The sequence below is a fragment of the Antechinus flavipes genome, chromosome 3 (assembly GCF_016432865.1).
Source record: "Antechinus flavipes isolate AdamAnt ecotype Samford, QLD, Australia chromosome 3, AdamAnt_v2, whole genome shotgun sequence".
NCBI lineage: Eukaryota > Metazoa > Chordata > Mammalia > Dasyuromorphia > Dasyuridae > Antechinus > Antechinus flavipes.
Window position 1 is genome coordinate 26,891,490 of NC_067400.1, and position 19,546 is coordinate 26,911,035.

Sequence of the window (19,546 nt, forward strand, 5' to 3'; positions counted from 1 at the left end):
TTCTAAATCTCTAAAAAATCTCTCTAAATCTCTTAAATCTCTAAAAATCTCTCTGTCTCTAAAATGAAACCTTCTAAAGAAACCTTCTTTCTAACCTCAAAGTCAGATTTGAAAGATAGTGAACTCATTCATGTCTCTTTTCAAAAGCTATTAGTTTTGAATGGGAGTGTAGAAAAGGGAAGAGCATGAAATAAGGAGATCCTATCCTTTTAATAACTGTAAGCTGTGAGAGAAGCAATTATTAATAGCCAGTCAGATTTTTTTCCCTATCTTCTCTTCTTTTCAAAACCCAGCCTCTGAAGGACATAACTGACTTCTGCAAAAAAAAAAAAAAAAATGTATTCCACCTAGATCATCTTAGCTAATCCTGCCCATTTTGTTTCACTAAAGCAAGTTCACTTAGAGGTAGATCCTTTGTCTAGATTGTTCAAGGCTGGGAATGGTCTGGGTATACAGATAGGCTCTTTGTCCAAGACATGATGTCTCTCTCTCAACCAGGAGTAAGTCCACTTCTTTTTGTAATATTAATTCTCTCATTAATTGTTAACCAAACTGAGTTGGTTGCCATTCTTCCAAAGAAATATAAATTGTGAGCCTACTGCCTGAAAGATCTTTGGCATTCAAGAGTGCTACTGAACTCTTTTATTAATAAAATGACTAATTACCCAGAAACTATGTCTCTAGAACTGTTTAAACATCACTGCTATTTCCTCAAACCAGGCAAATAGTTTTTATTGAAGTCGATGGATAAATTCCTCTTTCTCTTTTCCATTCTGAACAACTAAAAGTTAATTTCATTTTGTCATTTTGAGGTTTTTTAAGACTAAGTTGAGTTTTTTTTTTTTGGTTACACCTTTTTCATAATAGCTTTTTAATTTCAAAATATGTGCAAAGATAATTTTCAATATTCACCTTTGCAAAACCTTGTGCTCCAAATTTTTTCTCCCTCTTTCTCTCCCCTAGACAGCAAGTAGTCTAATATATGTTAAATATATGCAATTCTTCTACACTTTTCCACAATTATCATGCTGCACAAGAAAAATCAGATCAAAAAGGGGAAAAATGAGAAAGAAAACAAAAAGCATGCAAACAAACAACAACCAAAAAGGTGAAAATACTATGTTGTGATCCATACTCAGTCCGCACAGACTTCTCTCTCGGTGCAGATGGCTCTCTCCATCACAAGTGTATGGGAAATGGTCTGAATCACCTCACTGTTGAAAAGAGCCATGTCCATCAGAACTGATCATCACATAATCTTGTTGCTATGTAAAATGTTCTCTTGGTTCTACTCACTTCATTTAATGTCACTTTATGTAAGTCTTTCCAGGCCTTTCTGAAATCATCCTGCTGACCAATTCTTATACAACAATAATATTACACAACATTCATATACCATCGTTATACCTTTCATAGCCAAATTTGTGACTTATTCAGTGTAGAAAGCTCTTGGTGAGCAATTTCTTCTACCAACGGTAATCAATTGTTTTCTACAAGTTATCATTTTAGAATGTTGCTTAAGGTAATAAAAAGTTAATGACTTGCCAAGGCCATACAGCCAGTATAGGTCAGAGAATTTAGACCTCTTGTCTCCATACCATACTACCACTCTGTTAAATCTTTTACGTTATAAAATAACCTTTACACCTACAATGCTTTTTATATCAATTTATCAAACTTACACGACTCCAAAGAATCCTATATTGCCTTCCCTTAGATAGAAATAATGTGTATTCTCTTCCTTAGTCTTCTCTCTGCTGTTGATGAATTGGGCTATATCAGGCTCAGATAGGGTAGATGGTGAGGAAAAAATGACCATTTTGCAGATGTTAAGCCATTTCTTGTCTGGTTTCTCATAACTCTTCTCTCCTTACATACTCCTCATTCCATTGCAGAGAGCATTTAATACTGGTTATTCAAAATCAGGAATAAAAATTGATTATGATTTCCTGAACTAAATAGTTAGCAAAACATTAGAAAATTCCTAATTCCATATTAAAAGGAGAAGGGAAATAATAAAAGTGGGAAATCTGAAGAGGTTGATTAAGCAGAAGAGGGGAAAAGGATTTTTCATCCTGGATCCATTTGGAACCCAAGAATTCCTATATTGATCAGTATCCCCTCCATCTATATGTGTATGACCCCCTTTCCACACTTTATTGTTGCCTCTCCAACTTTTCAGCATGTATGTGTATGTGTATGTATATATGTATACCAGCCACACTCATCATCAATGAGGAAGCAACAGACACAAAAGAATTAATAAAACTGGGAATTGTCCAATGCATATTTGAAAAAAATGATCCCAACTAGGTCATACATAACAAAAGATGATCTAGCCACTTCATGAAGACATCCACATCCAAAAAGGAGAATTTAACTGTCTCCTCACACAGCTCACTCTGTTTTCAATTGCTGAAATAGGATATTTTTCCCTTTATACCAGTCCTTTGGGGCTTGTCCTATAAAAAAAACGTTAACAAATCCAGAAAGAGGCTATACATAGACATGGACTGGAAAGAAATAATGTAGAAATTGAGAGTGCTCATATTGCTCTTAAACCATGTTAGGTGTTGCCCACCCCTACCCATACCTGTTGAGGACTTGGCTGGAAAACCTGTGTGAATGCATAGAGACAATAAGGGGCAGGACGAAGACAAGGAGCAATTAGTGATATAATCTGGCTAGACACAGAGAATCGGTTGAATGGTGGTGCTGTTCTTCATTCAACAAATACTCTATTATGCACCTTCATTCTGCTTAGTGGTAGAAATTCTAAAATATAAAATGACACTGCTTTTCCTCAATGAAGTTATTTTGAAAACTGTAATAGAGGGCTCTGGTGATGAAAATAAATATGGCACAAATAGGAATTAGTACGGATGAAGAGAGATTCACAATGATCTGGGCAAATTTAAGAAAAGAAGGATCAGTTTCAGTATGCAGATTGGAGAAACTGGCATAGATGGCAGCTGAGGTTGACCTTAAATAAAGAAAAGATGTCCATAGAAAGAGGTGAGGAGGAAAAAAAAAACTATCCTGTGATGACCATGTATTTAAAATCAGCCAGAGTCAGGAAATCAGGTTAAGGGGAAAATCTTCAATCTTTATTGAAGTGGCGAGGTGAAAAAGAATTGCAATTGCAATATGGGCAAGAAAGATTGCGATAGCAATATGGGTAGCTGCGACAGGAAGCCAGCTAGCAGAGGGGAATTGGAGATGAAAGGCTGCCATGGCAATGCCAGCAGCTGTGTCAAGACACCAGCCCAGCAGTCTCTCCTTCCGCTTCCCTTCCCACTCGCTTGCCTCCACCCACCAAAAACGTCATTTCCTATACAATACATCAGAGTGGGCGGGGCCATTCTTTCTCCAAGCATATATTATATATATATATATAATTATATGTATATATACATACACACACACACACACACACACACACATATATATATATATATATATATATATATATATAAAATTAATTACTATTTAGCCTCACATGCTTGGGACCTCAGTGCATCAACTCAGTGCCTCAGCCCATTACACTATCCCTAAAAATTTAGCTTTAATAACTACTTAAAGGTATTGATAGGTCTGTTTTACTTCATCATTGTGAATGAATAGGTCAAAATGGAGAGACCACTATTGTGGTATATTAGTTAAAAGACCTTCTTCAGGTATGATTTAAGTTAAATGTCCTCTGAAGTATTCTTCATGTCTGAGACTCTGTGATATTGGAAAATGGCCAAGATAAACCCTCTTTCTTATTTTAGTTCCACTGCCCCCTCTGTCTTGGACTCATCTCCTTGTCAACACTGGACACCCAATCCAAACAAACCATTCTATTCCCAGACACTTTCCTTCATGGAATTGGACTGCCTTTGCTAATGCCATTTAGCATACCTCAATATGGGTTTATGACTAACATTACAGATTACACAATTCCAATACAAACTGGCTTCCCAGCCAATTTCCTCGTTTTCAAAGTCTCATGACCCTGTCTTTTCCCAAGTTTATTTTGGGAGCTTTGCAATATGAACGAGTAAGTCAAATGGGGCTGCCTTTATTCTATTGCTTTCCTGACTGACAAGGGCCAGAAGCAGCAATATCTACGTGGTTTTATCTGTCTAACAGATATATCTGTTAAAATCTCTGTTAAACACTGAAATTTATTGATTTAGTCTTTTTTTTTTGTTTCCTTACATCTCTTCTTCAGTAATATCCACTGACTCTAGAATCAAGTAAAACTCAGAAAACTGGGGCTTTTTTTTTTTCCAACTATGAGTTCAAAATCTAGGGATTAAAGCAGAAGATTAAAAAAAATGAAGGAGGTGTGTCTATCATTCCACATTCTTTCCAGAAGATTTCTTTTCCTTCCACTTTCTTTTCTAAGCTTCTTCCCCTTTTTTGGAGAGGGAGAGGAAAGGGGATATCGAAGAGGAAAACTTTTCAATTCCGGCTTTCCTCCCCACCACCCCTCCGCCCTTCTAGCTCTAGCTTAACTCACATTTATTCTTCCCTTAGAGAAATGAAGATAATACACTGAAGAGAGAAGAGGAGAGGACAAAAGGAAATGAGTCGAGGGATGTATTTTTATACTTGGGCAAAGACTGATTGTACTCTTTTGTGAAGGGAGAAAATAAAATGGGATCCAAGCCAAGGTTTTCAATCAGGATTAGGAAAGGGGATCCAATCACCCTCTAGGCTATGCTGAGGGGGGTGGGGAAGTAGAGGACTGGTTTCAGAAAATCTCTGCAAAAGGCACCTCCCAATACTTTATTTGGAAAACTTTCAGACACCCTTAGGCAAAAATACACATCATGGGAACCAGAAGACAATCACATGACTCAGTGATTGAACATCTTGATTTTGTATAGCTCTAACCTCCAGAAATAGCCAATACCCCCGACTTTAAGAGCTATTTGAAGGATTTCTCCCCACCCCTATAAAACTATAAAATTCCTGACTTCATTAAACGTTCCATGCATGCACAGTATTATATATACAGACATAGGAAGCTTTCTGAATGAGAGAAGGACATGCACATTTGTGCACTTAAATATTCCAGTGGAGCTGGGATCTCATCATTATAATTCTGTTTTCAAATGTTGTAGAATGTGTCCCATCAATGCCACTCTTATCCCTTTAGAATCATTCCTTCTCTACATGGTCTTTATCCTTGTGATAAGACTTTCTATTCTATTCTTCCTCCTGATATCCTGAAGATAGTCATAGTATACTAGATACTAGTATACTAAATGCTAAAAGTAATACTATGAATAATAATTTTTATCCCTCTGCCATCATTTGATCACCCATCAGCTTTGCATTTCTTTCATGATGTCTTTTCTACAACTGTTTTATAATGCCTTTACATGTTACTGTATGGAAATGCCAGTAAAATTCCTTTCACAAATTTTTTTTTCATATTTTAGAGGAATAATCAATAGCAAATGGGTAATTAGTAAGTACTCAATGATTGATTCTTTCATTGATGGCCATTGGGGTCATCATATATCTATATGACTTTTGATGTCACCTTAAAGTTTGAAAAAAAAATCTTGATTTGTGAAAGCAAAGTGATTTCCAATAAGCTTGATAATGATCCAGGAGATGATGGTAAAGTAGCAAGGAAGAACTAAGGTTAGTGGTAGGCATTATGAACACTCATCCAGAGCCCAACAAGGGTCACTTTTTAGTACTTGATATATCAATACTCCAATAGAGAGATGAACTTAGCAATGTGCTTCCTCTAGTGCTATAAATTGAGTTTCATTCATTCTTGCCCACAAGGGGTGGGCATTCAGATACTACTCTGTTGCCTTATTGGGATATGGAAGTGATGCTGGGTTCTTGAGAACTGTCTCAGTGGGATACAAGCTATATTAGAAAGACCCCATAGCTACTGTAAGCAGCTATGTGTTGTAGTAGATTGGTCTTGGAACCAGAAAGATCTAAGATCAAATATCTGCTAGTTGTATGTACCCAGGCAATTGACTTTTTAACTACAGCTACAGTTTCTTCATCTGTAAAATGAGAGTAGTCATCACCTCTGTCTTACAGAGCAGTGATGAGAATCAAATGATATAATATGTAAAGCACTTTGTAAATCTTGTGAGTTAAAGATTATTGTTTTTGTTATACTTCTAACAATAAACTGATGTCTGCTTTCTGAGGACCAATTTGGCTAATTTTGAAGAGACTCATCACCAAGAAAATGGTGATGGATTCTTTCATCATAGCTATCTATGATCCTAAGAAAAAATATAAAATAGCTCTCAGTCCCAGATGACTCCTTTCCATTTTGGCAATGATGGCAGCCAAGTAATAGAAGAGGAGGCACATGGTCCTAAGATTCATACAATTTTGTATTGTTTTAATACAGTGAAAAAGAATTGGTCTTAGAGATTTTTAGTTCAGATTTATTCTGTCATTATTTGCATGAGTCTGGGAAAATCCCTGCATATTTCTAGGACTTATTGATGAAATCATAGACCCGTTGTGATCCTCTGTTGCTGAAGAGATTTCTTGCCCCAAGAAGTCCTCAAATTAACAAAATCAAATCAAAAATCCTTTGTGTAAGTGAATATGCATTTTAATGGATTAAAGGACTTCACTGGTCCCTTTTAAATTTATATCCATAGTATATATCTATTTAGTTAAAATATATATTTTTATATATTTATTGATATTTAGATATATGTATATAAATTGCAGTGCATGGACAGAATTCCAAAATCTTACTCTGCTCTGCCTGGGCCACATCTGGACCAGTGTCTTCTAGGTGCCATATTTTTAGATGCACTTTGCTAAACTGGTTAGCATTCCAGAGAATAGTGACTAGGATGTTGAGGGGTTGAATGGGTTGGAAGAAATAATATTTAGCCCCCAAAAGAAAAGATTTAGGGCAAAATATGACAGAGTGGGACAGGGAGACAGAGAGAGGGACAGAAAAAAAGAGAAACAGAGAGCAAGAGGGAGGGAGAGAGATATAGAGAGAGAGAAAGAGAGAGAGAGAGAGAGAGAGAGAGAGAGAGAGAGAGAGAGAGAGAGAGAGAGAGAGAGGAGGGAAGGGGAGAGTGATGATCGGAGGGAGGGAACAGAGAAAGGGAGAGGAAGAAGGAGAAGGAAAGAAAGAGAAAATGAGAAAGAAGGAGGAGAGGGAGAAGAAAGGAGAGAGGGAGAGGGAGAGAGTTTGTTGGTCCTTTGTGTCATGCGCTATGCTAAGCACTAGAACAATTCCAAATTAGCAAGACAGTCCTTGTCTTTAAGAAAGTTAAATCTAATGGGGGAAGACAATATATAAAGTGATGCTGAAACATTAGTGGAAAGTGGGACAGGGAGATTGGTGATAAATGGCAAGAAGGCTTGAAGCCCAGTAAGATGAGGCAAAATACCATTAGGAGCCAGGAGATCCAAGGGTAGAGTCCACATTCTGTGGATGAGAAGTGAGGATAAGGTTGATGGCCAGACATCAGACCATGAAGAAGTTTATAAAAAATCAACTTGATCTATTCTACTTGAATCCCAAGGGCGCAAAATGGGAGCAATATGTTTTGGCCCAAACTAAGAGAAAATTCTCTTACAGATAAAGTTAATAAAACTGGAACAGACTGCCTCAAGAGTGGGCTCTCCATCACTCTAAGAACTCAAGCTAAACCTAAACAACCATTAGATGAGGAGTTTGAACAAAGGCTGCTCTATCAGGTGTGGGTTGAGTTAGGAGCCCCTGAAGGTCCCTTCCAATTCTGAGATTGTGCTTCTGTGAGTGTGATAAATTGCACATGTTTTAATAAAGGCTTAAATCTTGAAATAAGTAGTCACACTACACTTTCTCAACCTTGCCTCAGGCACCGAATTTCCTCTTCCAAGTTCTGGAGCAAGGTTTCACTAAGGAGGGAATCAGCAACTCCAATTTCTTTTCCCAAGTGGCTGACTCATGTGGGCAAAGGAAGCTAAGCTTGAAAATGCCTGGCTTGCTCCAAGGGGAAGTCAGAATGACATCTGCACTGCCTTTCTTATACTTGGCATTCTAACAATGTATGGTTTTCTGTTGTTCCTGGAACTACTCAAGCATAGAACCAAGTACCAGAGATTGGAAACATTCAGCCTGAACTGTTATTTCTCTGAGTTGTTTTTCTCTTGTAGCTTATGCAGGATGGCTGAACTGTCTCTTGAGTTTATATTGTCCTAACCCCACCAACTCCTTTTCATTCCAATTCTCATTGCCACATTTTCAACTTGGTGAAAATCAGTTACTTGCCAGTGTTTGAGAATTTTCACCAGAGCTTCACAACAACATAATTCAAACAAATAAAAATACCAATCTTGTTATTCCAGAGAGCCTTAAAAAGTAGAAAAGAGTCCAGGTTTTTAGACCTTAGATTTTGTACATGAGATTCTATGGAGGTCAAGGGAGAAGAACTAGAATGGGTCCATATAAGACCAAGCCATTTCTATTTTCTGAGACCATGCTCAACACAGTCCATCCAGGATGGCAGCAGAGAAGAAATGGAACTTCTTGGCATCTCTTTAGTAACTCTAAGTCCTCAGTACCAGAACATCTGAGCATGTGACCAGAACTTGGTCTAGACAAAACACAGCTCCTCTGCCCTTGATTGTTTTCATTTAGTTTTTAATGTGCTTTCAGAACTGGAGAGAGGCCTGCTAGGATTGGCAGCTACACTACCCATTGTCTTGAGGAAAAGCAGCTTCCTTCTGGGTACTTAGTACATTATTCCTCTGCAGCATCACTACAACAATATTAAGAGGAAAATAACAAAGGGATTGGGGTTGAAAGTTGTTGATCTCTCCTTATTCCTCTATTCTTTTGGAACTTGTGTTACCTAAAATAAAGAAGGGTAGGAAAGAGAAGACAAGGAAAAAAAGAAAGGAAGGGAAAGAAGGGATGGGAAAGAAGAGAATAGAAGGCAAGGGAAAAGAAAGAAAGAAAAAGGAACAGGAGTGGCAAATTACTTAAAGTTTAGAGTTTGGTTCTTCTCTAGGGCCTGTCCAAAAGAGAAAGTAGAAAAGTATTCAGTGTAGTATATAAATTAAGAATGAGACAGTTAATTGTTTATACCCAAGAGAAATGTTAAAAGACAAAAGATATATGCACTGACAGAACAACTTACAACACGATTCAGTAATTTACTAATTCATGATTAATATGAACTTGAGTAATGCAAATTTTAATTTGTTACAAATTATGAAATGATACCAGGTTACACTTAAGACAAGACAAATTTTAACTAATGTGACTCGAGGACTTGAATATACTGTTACATCATCAGTTTGCATCACCAATTATGGCTACCCAGAGCAAAGTACACAAAGTGTGCTTGAGTCCAACATGATAAAATATGGCCCCATTCCATGACTCCTCAAAACCACATTCTATTCTTTGCATCTTTAGGGAGTTTATAGTAAATGAAAAGTTAGGAATATGATCCTAATTGCCCTTTTATCTCTGGATCTGTGATTCTATGACAATAGGAGGCATTTTAAATTTAACATGTCTGAAACCAGATTTATTATCTCTCCCCTTACTCCAAATCACCCATTCTTTCAAAATTTTCCAGTTACTATTGAGAGTACCAGCATCTTTCCAGTCACCCAGGGATTGATAGAAAGGTTTCATACTTGGTTCTTTGCTCTCTCACCCATCCCAAACCCAATCTGCTCCTAAGATTTATTGATTTTCCTTTAAATCAGCTTTCCTATATGCATCTTTCTATCTTCTAACAATCATCACCATGATATAAGCCCATGGCACTTCAAGTCTGAACTTTTGAAGTAGTTTGCTCAGCCTCAAACTTCTTCCTACTCATACTGTGTTCATTTCAACTATCAGATTAATCTTCCTAAAGTGCAGATCTAGCCACATATTACACACACACACACACACACACACACACACACACACACACACACACCACTACCAGCACTATCACTCAATAAAAGTGACTCCCTATTACCTCCAGGAGCAAATAAAAAAAATCCCCAATTGGGTATTCAAAGTCTTTCACAATCTGCCTTCCAACTTTTCAATTATTTTTCCACCTTATTCCTTTTGCCCACTTACTCTGTGATCCAAAGAAACTGATCTCCTTGCTCTTCCTCAAACAAGCAGTCCATCTCAAGATTTCAAGCATTTCCATTGGCTGGAGTTCATTGAGCAAGGAAGATGTCCCAAGCTGGATACTTTCTTTAAAAGAGAGCTTTCTAGAGGAACCAAGCAATTATAGGAAGCATCAATAAATGCTCATGTAAGCAAATAGACTCAAATCCATATCACTGATTTGATTTTGCACTTTCTTATTTTTTTTCTAGGCTATATACGATAGTGTATAGAACTAGGTTTGAAATCAAGAAGACCTGGGTTTGATTCTTGCCTCTGACAATAACTTACCTGAAGCCTTTTCTTGAAAATGACTAGTAAGAAGGATTCACTCCTCACTATGCAGCCCTTTCCACCTTGGACAGCTCTCATTATTAGGATGAGTTTCCTGACACTAAATCTAAATCAACTAAACCTTGGTCATTGCTCTTGGTCCTAACTCTGAGACCAAACAGAATAAGACTAACCCTTCTTCTACATGACAGACAGGTATTACTTCCTTCCTAAGTTTCTTCATTTTTAGGATGAACATCTCCATTTCCCTTACCTGGTTCTTATATGAAAAGACTCAAGTTCTTTTAAGGATATCCCACCATATTGTTTTCTTTTATCATGCATTCAGTCAATTAATCAATCGACAAGCATTTAGTAAGCATTTAGTGATTGATAGAAAAGAAATAAAATATTTTACAAAAATTAAAGCATTGTAAAGAAAATCTAGTTGTTGTTCATTCATTTTCAGTCACATCCAACTCTTCATGACCCCATTTGGAGGTTACTTGGCAAAAATAGTATAGTTATTTGTCATTTCCTTCTCCATCTCATTCAACAGATAAAGAAACTGAGACAAAAATTAAGTGACTTTCCCAGGGTCACACAGCTACTGAGCATCTAAGGCCAGCTATATTTGAAATCATAGAGAGGAATCTTCCTGACTTTTAGCTTTTTATTTTTATGTGCCAGGCACTGTATTAGGTACTGGATCTACAAATAGAAATGTGAAATTATCTTCATCCTCAAAGAGCTTACAAGATAATGTAAGCCATAAGTAAAACCTAGCCAATGCCCTTTGAATTGATTCCAATGAGGAGAGTGTTTGATATTTTCATGATTTTTTTTTAAAAATCCTACATGATGTTAACTAGAACTAAATCCAAATCTCCCAGATCCTTTTGGAAGATGGATATTATCTCTCTCCCTACCCAAGAGGGCAATATAGAAGAGAAGAAGAAAAACGATCTGCTTTTTCCCTTAGAAAAGCTAAAATAAGCCCCTCGGAAGACAGCCCAAGATGTTTCAGTCTGACGTTCAGCTATTTCTTATTCCAAGTAGTTGTGTTTACCACTTGGCTAGAATCTGCAAGTTGTACAGTTTTCCAAGCAATTAACTCTATCAGTAACACAAAGATACACACACACTGGAAAGCTTAAACCAAACCCAGCTGAATGGGCTCCTTTGTGCTCTGTCATCCTTTGGCCTTCATCGGCTAGACTGTGTCTTCTACACTTCAGCCCTTAAGAGGCTCCCTTTGCATTGCATCCCCTCTCCATCATTCCAAAACTGATGGATAGTTTTCTAAGAGTCTCCTCCACTGGCAGCTTCGTAGGGCCAGATGGAACAGTGAAACTGAAGTCCTCCGGAGCCCAGTGTGTTTATAGAATAATGTTATTGTTTGAAAAAATAAATGTTTTGGCTCTGGCAACAGACCCTCTTCAGGAGGGTCTACAGGCCTTGGCTTTCATGTTTTCTTCAGGTGAGGACTCTAATACTCCCTGCAAATGGCTCCCAAGATATACTCTCCCAAAGTAAGAAGGGTCTCTTCCTTTGAGAAAGGGCATCTGGGAAATGGGTAGAGAAGAAAAAAGGGCAAAAATGCTGCAGGATTCAGCTGGTGTATCCATAAAGACAGTTTGGGAACATGGGAACCATATGTGAGCTTTCTGCTAATAAAATGAAATGCCAAAATGTGGTAGATGAAGCAATTGCACCCAGAAAGGAATCACCCATATGCTCACTTACTTGCTTATAAACAAAATATTTTTTTAAAGCCCTTGGATACTCAAATTAGGTATAAGTATTAGAATACCTTATTTTTCATCATTCCCTCACACAGAAGGAATGCATGGGTACAGGGTTGTTAGCTGAGTGACATTAAGAAAAGCAAACAATATTTAAGCAGAAAGAGTTAATTCATAAGTGGGGGAGCTTAATTCCCTTGTTTAAAAAAAAATCTTCTTAATTTAACATTGAGGCTTTTCCCCCACTAAATGTGTTCTCTGTCATGCATGTTTGCTGTAGATTTATCATGTTCATGCAAATGAAGGCCAGTCTGCTTAAATTATCAATTCAAATGTCATCTTTCTAGTTTAAAAGAAGTACACTTTCAAGCCAGTGAAAAATGCCAGATTGGCAGTCTTTGGTAGCTGAACTTCTCTGTTTAGCCTGTATGTGGGTACTGTATGCACATATGATTTTAATCAAGGTTATACAAAATAGTACTACATTCCCCTCCCCAGAGGCTTTACTTTTGCTTGTACATTTGCCTGGTACTAATCAGAGGGAAAAATATATGGGTCTGTGATATGGCAGGTCTGGAGTACATAGGCTTGAGATGATTTCACCTGCCTAGGAGACTCTCTTCCAATATCCCATGTGTTGGCATCCTTGTATCTCCTTTTGTGGTTTATTTAAAGAGCAGGGTGGAGATTTGCTGCCACTACCTTGCCTTTCTAAACATAGTCATAGATCTCATATGGAATAATGTGATTCATTCTAGTCATCATATACTAAGAATCAGCATAGCATGTAAGATAACTTTGGAACCAGAAAGAAATGAGTTCATGTCCTTTTTTCGAGGCAATTAGGATTAATTGACTTCTCCAGTGTCACGAAACTAGTAAGTGATTAGAATTCCTGACTTTCAGGTCCTCCTAACTCTAAGACCAGTGCTGTATTCACTGAACCATCAAGCTGCCTGAAGTTCATGTCTTACATCTCACTCCTATTGATTGCAGGATCTAGAACAAGTCACAATCTCTCAGTGCTCTCAGAAAACTCTCCAACACTATGAATGATATGATATTGTCAACTTTCATAGGCAGAAGAACTTTCAACACCTGATCGATCTTTCTATTAGTAAAATTGTAAATCTGATTTCTATTCCTATGATCACATTTAAGGAAGGATCATAGACTGTTGGAAGACAAGTAAGTTTTTGGACATTCACAGAAAGACAACCAATATGGGAAAGGACTTTGAGATTATGTCATCTGAGAACTGGGTGAAGGAACTGAAAAGACAATGTGAAATAATCAAATAAACTTGTTCTAGAACCAGAGGGCCTGTATTGAAATACTGCCTCTTTCAGTTACTGTGTTCTCTTACCTATCTCTAGTAACCTTATTAATCTGTATAATAACTTTAAAAGGTAATTTAACTTTCATAGGCCTTAGTTTTCCCTATGTAAAAGGAAAAGATTGAATTAAATGTACTCTGCAATTCCCTTCAATCTAAGCCTACAATCCTATAACCTATATCTATCTTGAAGGAAGGGACACTTACTATTCAAGGTTTTGGTACTAAAGAGTACTAGAAAACAAATGAGGGAATATAATGGCAGTGAAGGGAAAATTTTAAAAAATGGAAAGCTTTTTAAATTAACCCTTATCTCACAAACAATATCTTTGATCTTAGTCTTTATTAGTGCTCTTGCCTTGCCTGATAGAACCCCTTCTTTTTGTATCCTAATGTCAGAGAAGGCAAGCCTAATCCCATCTGGACATTTTCTTGGATAAAGTGTGCTACTTGTAGTCAGTAGGTTTAGTTTTAAAAGGTAAATAACCAGCTCATTTATCTTCCCAATAAAATCAAGTCTGTAAGAATCCATTAAATATTTATTTTGTGTCAGCTACTGTGTTAAGTAATAGTAATAAAGATAGAAACAAAAGGCAAGACCCATACTGCCCTCAAAGAGTTTATGTTTTAATAGTGAATATAATTCATATGATTTAATTAAATTAACCAATGGTTTATATCTCTTATCAGTTTTTTCCTAAAACCAGCTCATTGAATTCATTTCTTAAGCTTTATAGTTTTTTGTTTATTTGCTTTACTTTTCAACCTAATTAATCTCACCCTTGAATTTCATCATTTCCAGTTTGATGTTCAACTGGAGATTTTTAATTTGCTAGAAAGATATTTTTTGCTGGATGAATTTAGAGAAATAAAATTTCCCTCAAATGCAGAGATAACATAAATTATGTTATCTCATTGTTATTTTCTTTAATGCAATTATTGTTTCGCTGATTTGTTTTTTGACCCACTTACTGTTTAGGATTATTTAATTTTCAATTAATGTTTAATCTATCGTTTAATTGCTCTTTGTTGAATGTATTTTTTATATTATGATCCAAAAAAGAATACATTTAATATTTCTGACTTTCTACATTTGATTTATGCCTAATTGCATGGTCAATGTGTATGTGCAGTGTGCTACTGAAAAGAGATAAATTCTTTTCTGTTCCCATTCAATTTTCTCTTCTGTCATATCTAACTTTTCCAATATTCTCTTTACCTCCTTAGTTTCTTGTTTATTTTTTGGTTAGATTTAAACACACATGATTTAAAATGGGGGTGAGGTTGGAATAGAGAAGGTATTTACAGAGTATCACAGTGGAGAAAAAATTCTGGAGAGTCAAGAGTAGAGTCCCAAGAAGAATGAAGGAATATACATAGATGCTCTGGGCTATTATTTAAAACTGTGGTTTTTGGAGATTTTGGTCAGTCATAGAAAAAGGCTACAAGGCTAGAGGAATATTTCATGATAAAAAGACCAGGAGATAGAAGAATATTCTACTTAATGGTACTTGGTAGTGAAAAGTATCTTTCAAGATGAGAAAACTACTAGGATTTGGTAGAGAAAAAAAGTCACAAATCAGAAATAGAACCCAGGGAGGAATGAAAAAGTTAGAATCTATTTCACTAATCCTTAACCCTGGATATAACATGGTTTTCCCATCTTTCTGGCCCTTTCAATCTTCTCTGGGCTTTAAAATAGCAAAGAGATTATGGTGTGTCCTTTATTTTTGACTCATTATCCATTGAAAAATACTGACCTTGCCTCTAGACTCTTTAGAGAAAGGCTATTCCCAATCAAGTCACAAAAGATTGCTCCCCTAACCTGAATCCTGGAGCTTCAAGGATCTAGTTCTAAGCTAATTGATATCCATCTCTCTTCTTTCTAAAGATCTCAAGGGCTTTATTTCCTAGAAACTAGAGAGTTTATCTTGTATCTATCCTCTGCCTATGTTTATCTAAAGGAAGAAAATTCATGTGTCTAATAAAAGAATTGGTTCTGCTCTCTGTTAGTCAGTTTGCTTGCTAGAACTACTGCCCAACATTGACATTCAACCCCAACTATTCTGAAGATCTTGGACATCAGAGCCCAAATTCTCTGTGCTTACCATCCTCTATTATCAACTAGCCCAAGGTCTCTGTTCACATTTATTCTTCTATTTTACTTTAACCCTTAGACTTCCTGTGGCTCCCACAAGTCTGAAAAGATAGACTAACCCTGGGGCCATTAAGCAAGGAATACATTTATCTCAGCTTCATTTCCCAACAAATATTTTCAGATTGTTGATACAAATCCCATTCCCATCCCCAACCCTAACCCCCAAATATTTGATCTTTATATGTGGGCTCAAAACTAGAAAAATACCTTAAACACACAATAAATTAAATGAGACAATTCTACCTCTACTGGCACCAATAATGGCAGGGTACAGGTAAAGCACCACAAAAGGTTTTTTTAAAGCGTATGTTTTAATATCTTTAAAAAAAACTAGGCTATACATTTATAATATTATTTTCTTTTCTTTTTAGGATCTGACCAGAGACATATGTAGCAAAAGAACTGTCATTGAACCAAACACCATACTGATGCAACTTTACAACTTAGAGTTAAATGGGGAGACAATTTCACCAGTTGAGATAAAATTTCATGTAATAATGAAAATCCTTGAGGACAAAGACCATTTCCTATTTGTCATTGTATTCTCAATCCCTACTGTGGTGCCTTGCACATAATAGGCACTTAATAAATGCTTAATAATAAGTGGATAAAGAGTTGAGTACCCAAGTGTCACTGATTCTGAAGTCAATTCATACTTTATTTTATCTAAGCCACAATAAAAAGTAACATAAAATAAAAACACACAACACACAATGTACCATAATGAATACATGAAGATGAAAGATGATAAAGTCAGGATAATGAGATGAATAGTTTACTTATTTCAAACACTGTTCTCAAAATGCCAATTTTATAACAATTTTTTTTCTTTTAAAATGAAAAAGAGGGAAAGAAAGGAACATGCCATGGCCAATAACTGCTGGAAAACAGTGGAGGCTGGCACTTCCAAATGCTTGGCAGGTTATTAAGCCAATTTTTATTTAGTCCACTCAAGCCATTGGAGGGTCTGTGATTCCCAACTGTTTCACATCAGAGAATGAAAACATGAAGAGCCCAGCCAAGACCACATTGGTGACTGCCAGCCCCTTTATATGCCAAACATAAAAGCAACAAGTCCAGATGCTTTGATCCTTGCATTTTTGGACTGAGACCAGCATTAAAGGGAAAAAAAAAATCATGTTAGGACAACATATATTATAACTGGAAATCAATCAATAGCTCCATGACCTTCAAACTCAGTAAATGTTTGGAGTTAGTTTCTGAGCATGTAATCTAAATTGGGGATTGGAAGTTGGAACTGTTCCTAACCCAACAAAAAAATGTATAGTTTTTAACTATGGAGATTAAAGGAAGCAATGAATGAAGTTTTAATTATATGTGTGTGTGCGTGTGTGTATGTATATATGTATTCATGAAAGAAGTATTCTACTCTAAAAGATCCTGAATGCCCAAAGATGGGGGAGGAGGGTGGAATAATACAATGAGAACCTCTTAATCTACATATACATGATATGCCGAATAGGACTACCAAAAGATTTTGGGAGTAAGGAAAAATATCTTTCTCACCACCTCCTCCCATACTTAGTAATGAGAGAATAATGACATTATTTTTTAAAGGAACTCATTTAGTTGCTAGGATACTGTTACTCCTGACAGCCATTCTTCTGACCCACCATTTTTACAAAATCTACTGACATCAGTCTTGGCTGTGTTGGATGCCGACACTCTCTATCGCAGGTATATGAAAGATCTGGCAATCCCAGAACTGAAAAAGAAATAAAATGGCCAACTCTATTTAGGGGCAAGGAAAAATCCACAATCTCAACATTTCTGATTCATGCCATTACCTAGGGTCAAGGGAGTTGTTTGGCAACCGTCTCAGGCAAGACGTTTAATGCCTGTATAAGATAGTCAGGAAATAAGGGCACTAAGAAGCAATTAAAAAGAATTTTGCATCAGGTATCTTTTTTTTTCCAATAATGATCTAACTATATTGTTTCCCAATTTTAGTCTAGACTCTATTCTACTGAGAATCTTTAAAATCTATCTCAGCTTTAACTATTAATGTATTTAATGGTTCCTGGCCCCTAAGTACACTGACCTCACACAAAAGCTAATGTCATTATTAGTGCTAACATGAGGAAAACCTATCATTAAAGGGGTTTTGTAGACAGATGGGTGTGTTTCCTTAAAGAACTATCATTTCTACTGACATGGAAAGAAGGGAATGTATTGATTTTCAAAAACTTTCACAGACTTTCAAAAGTTTATAGTCCTCAGGGTAGAATGAGGAAGAGAGAGCTGATCTGAGTCCACTGGGAAGTGGGAAATAAAAAAATATATATTTTAAATTTTCACACATAGTGGTACAAACAAAGGTATGCATAATTAATTCTTACTGGCTCATGATAGCTGATTGTTAAATTTTTCAGTGTAACCATTTACATCTAAGAAATCAGCAAATCCTACAAATCAGGGCTTGGTTGATTGTTGTTGATTGTCTAAAATTTAGAAAAAATGATTAATAAAATATCGGTGATATAGATGAAATTCAAAATTGTATTTTCCCTATTTTTCCAGAGAGCCAGTTGTTAAACATTTACCATTATGCTCCTGGACATAAATGATTTCCAAATACCTCCACAAGTTTGTGAGAAGACACTATTAAGTTGCTTCTATCAATACAACTCCATCACTTGAAATTCTTTTGACTTTTTGGTTGTGAAAACCTATGAGAAAAGATAATGTGGCCAAAGATCTGGTAATACTTACCTGTACCATCCATGCAGATGTCTAAAAGCAACCCATCAGTCTTTTGTATGACATGAGTGTTAAGTGAAGATTATATTTCATCTTCTCTGATCTCTCCATGAGATCTCTTGTAGATTTGGGGTTGTTTTTCCATCGAGACGGTTTTTGCATCCTCTTCCTATCCCATGTCTCTCTCTTTTCCAGTCTTGCTGTCATCTAGCTGTCTTATTCAGTAAAGAAGTGGAATGCGATAAAGTCATTGTGGTGTCCTTTCCAGCTTTGCTATTCTATGAATCTAACTCTAACCTCTAAAATTGATGATATTTTAAAATATTATAATGTTGACTGGCCTTTGAAAGCTTTATAAGAGTGCAGAGGGACATACCAAATGCCATCCTCTGTGTGAATAACTCTGTAGCAGGGGCAGATATTTCATGATCATTTCCTGTCAACTTCTAAGGTTAAGGAAAAGGCACTATGATTGGCTGTTGTCAGAATTGAGGTGATCAATTGTATGGTTAAGGAAAAGGCTCTATGACTGGCTGTTAAGTCAGAACTGAGGTGATCAATTGTAATCTTTTTTCTGGCTATGATTAAGGAAAAATATTTTGTAAGCTCTAGTTGGGAAGAGGGGCCTTAAGCTCTCTTCCCCTAAGTCAATATGTGGAGGGACCATGGTGCCACTGGGTTGTCTCTTTGCATTTATTCTTTACTATTTTAGGGGATTGCATATTGGATACTATCATGACTTTGTGAGCCTTGAAAGATCAAAGGAGCAGAAATGCAGTGATGGGAGTCCTTGCCAGGCTCATGATCTACCAGTGCAGCTTCAAGGACTACAAAGCAATGAGTTAACATGAGAGAAAAATTTGGAATACAAGGTTTTGCAAAAGTGACTGTTAAAAACTATCTTTGAATGTATTTTGAAAACAAAAGGCTATTATTTTTAAAAGCATATGTTCTAATAGGGGAGACAATCAAACTAAAAGATATATACAGACTATATGAAACTAAAAGGGGAATGCATTTAATTAGCAGCAGAAAGACTGGAAAGTCCTCCTCAAAGTAGGATTTGAGCTGTCTTTAAGGAAATCAGAATTCCCGACACTGGAGACATCCAGTTCTAAAAGGGAAAAAAGAACAAAATTATAGTCACAGGTCTGCCATGTATTAATTGAGTGACCTTAGACAGTTAAAATGAA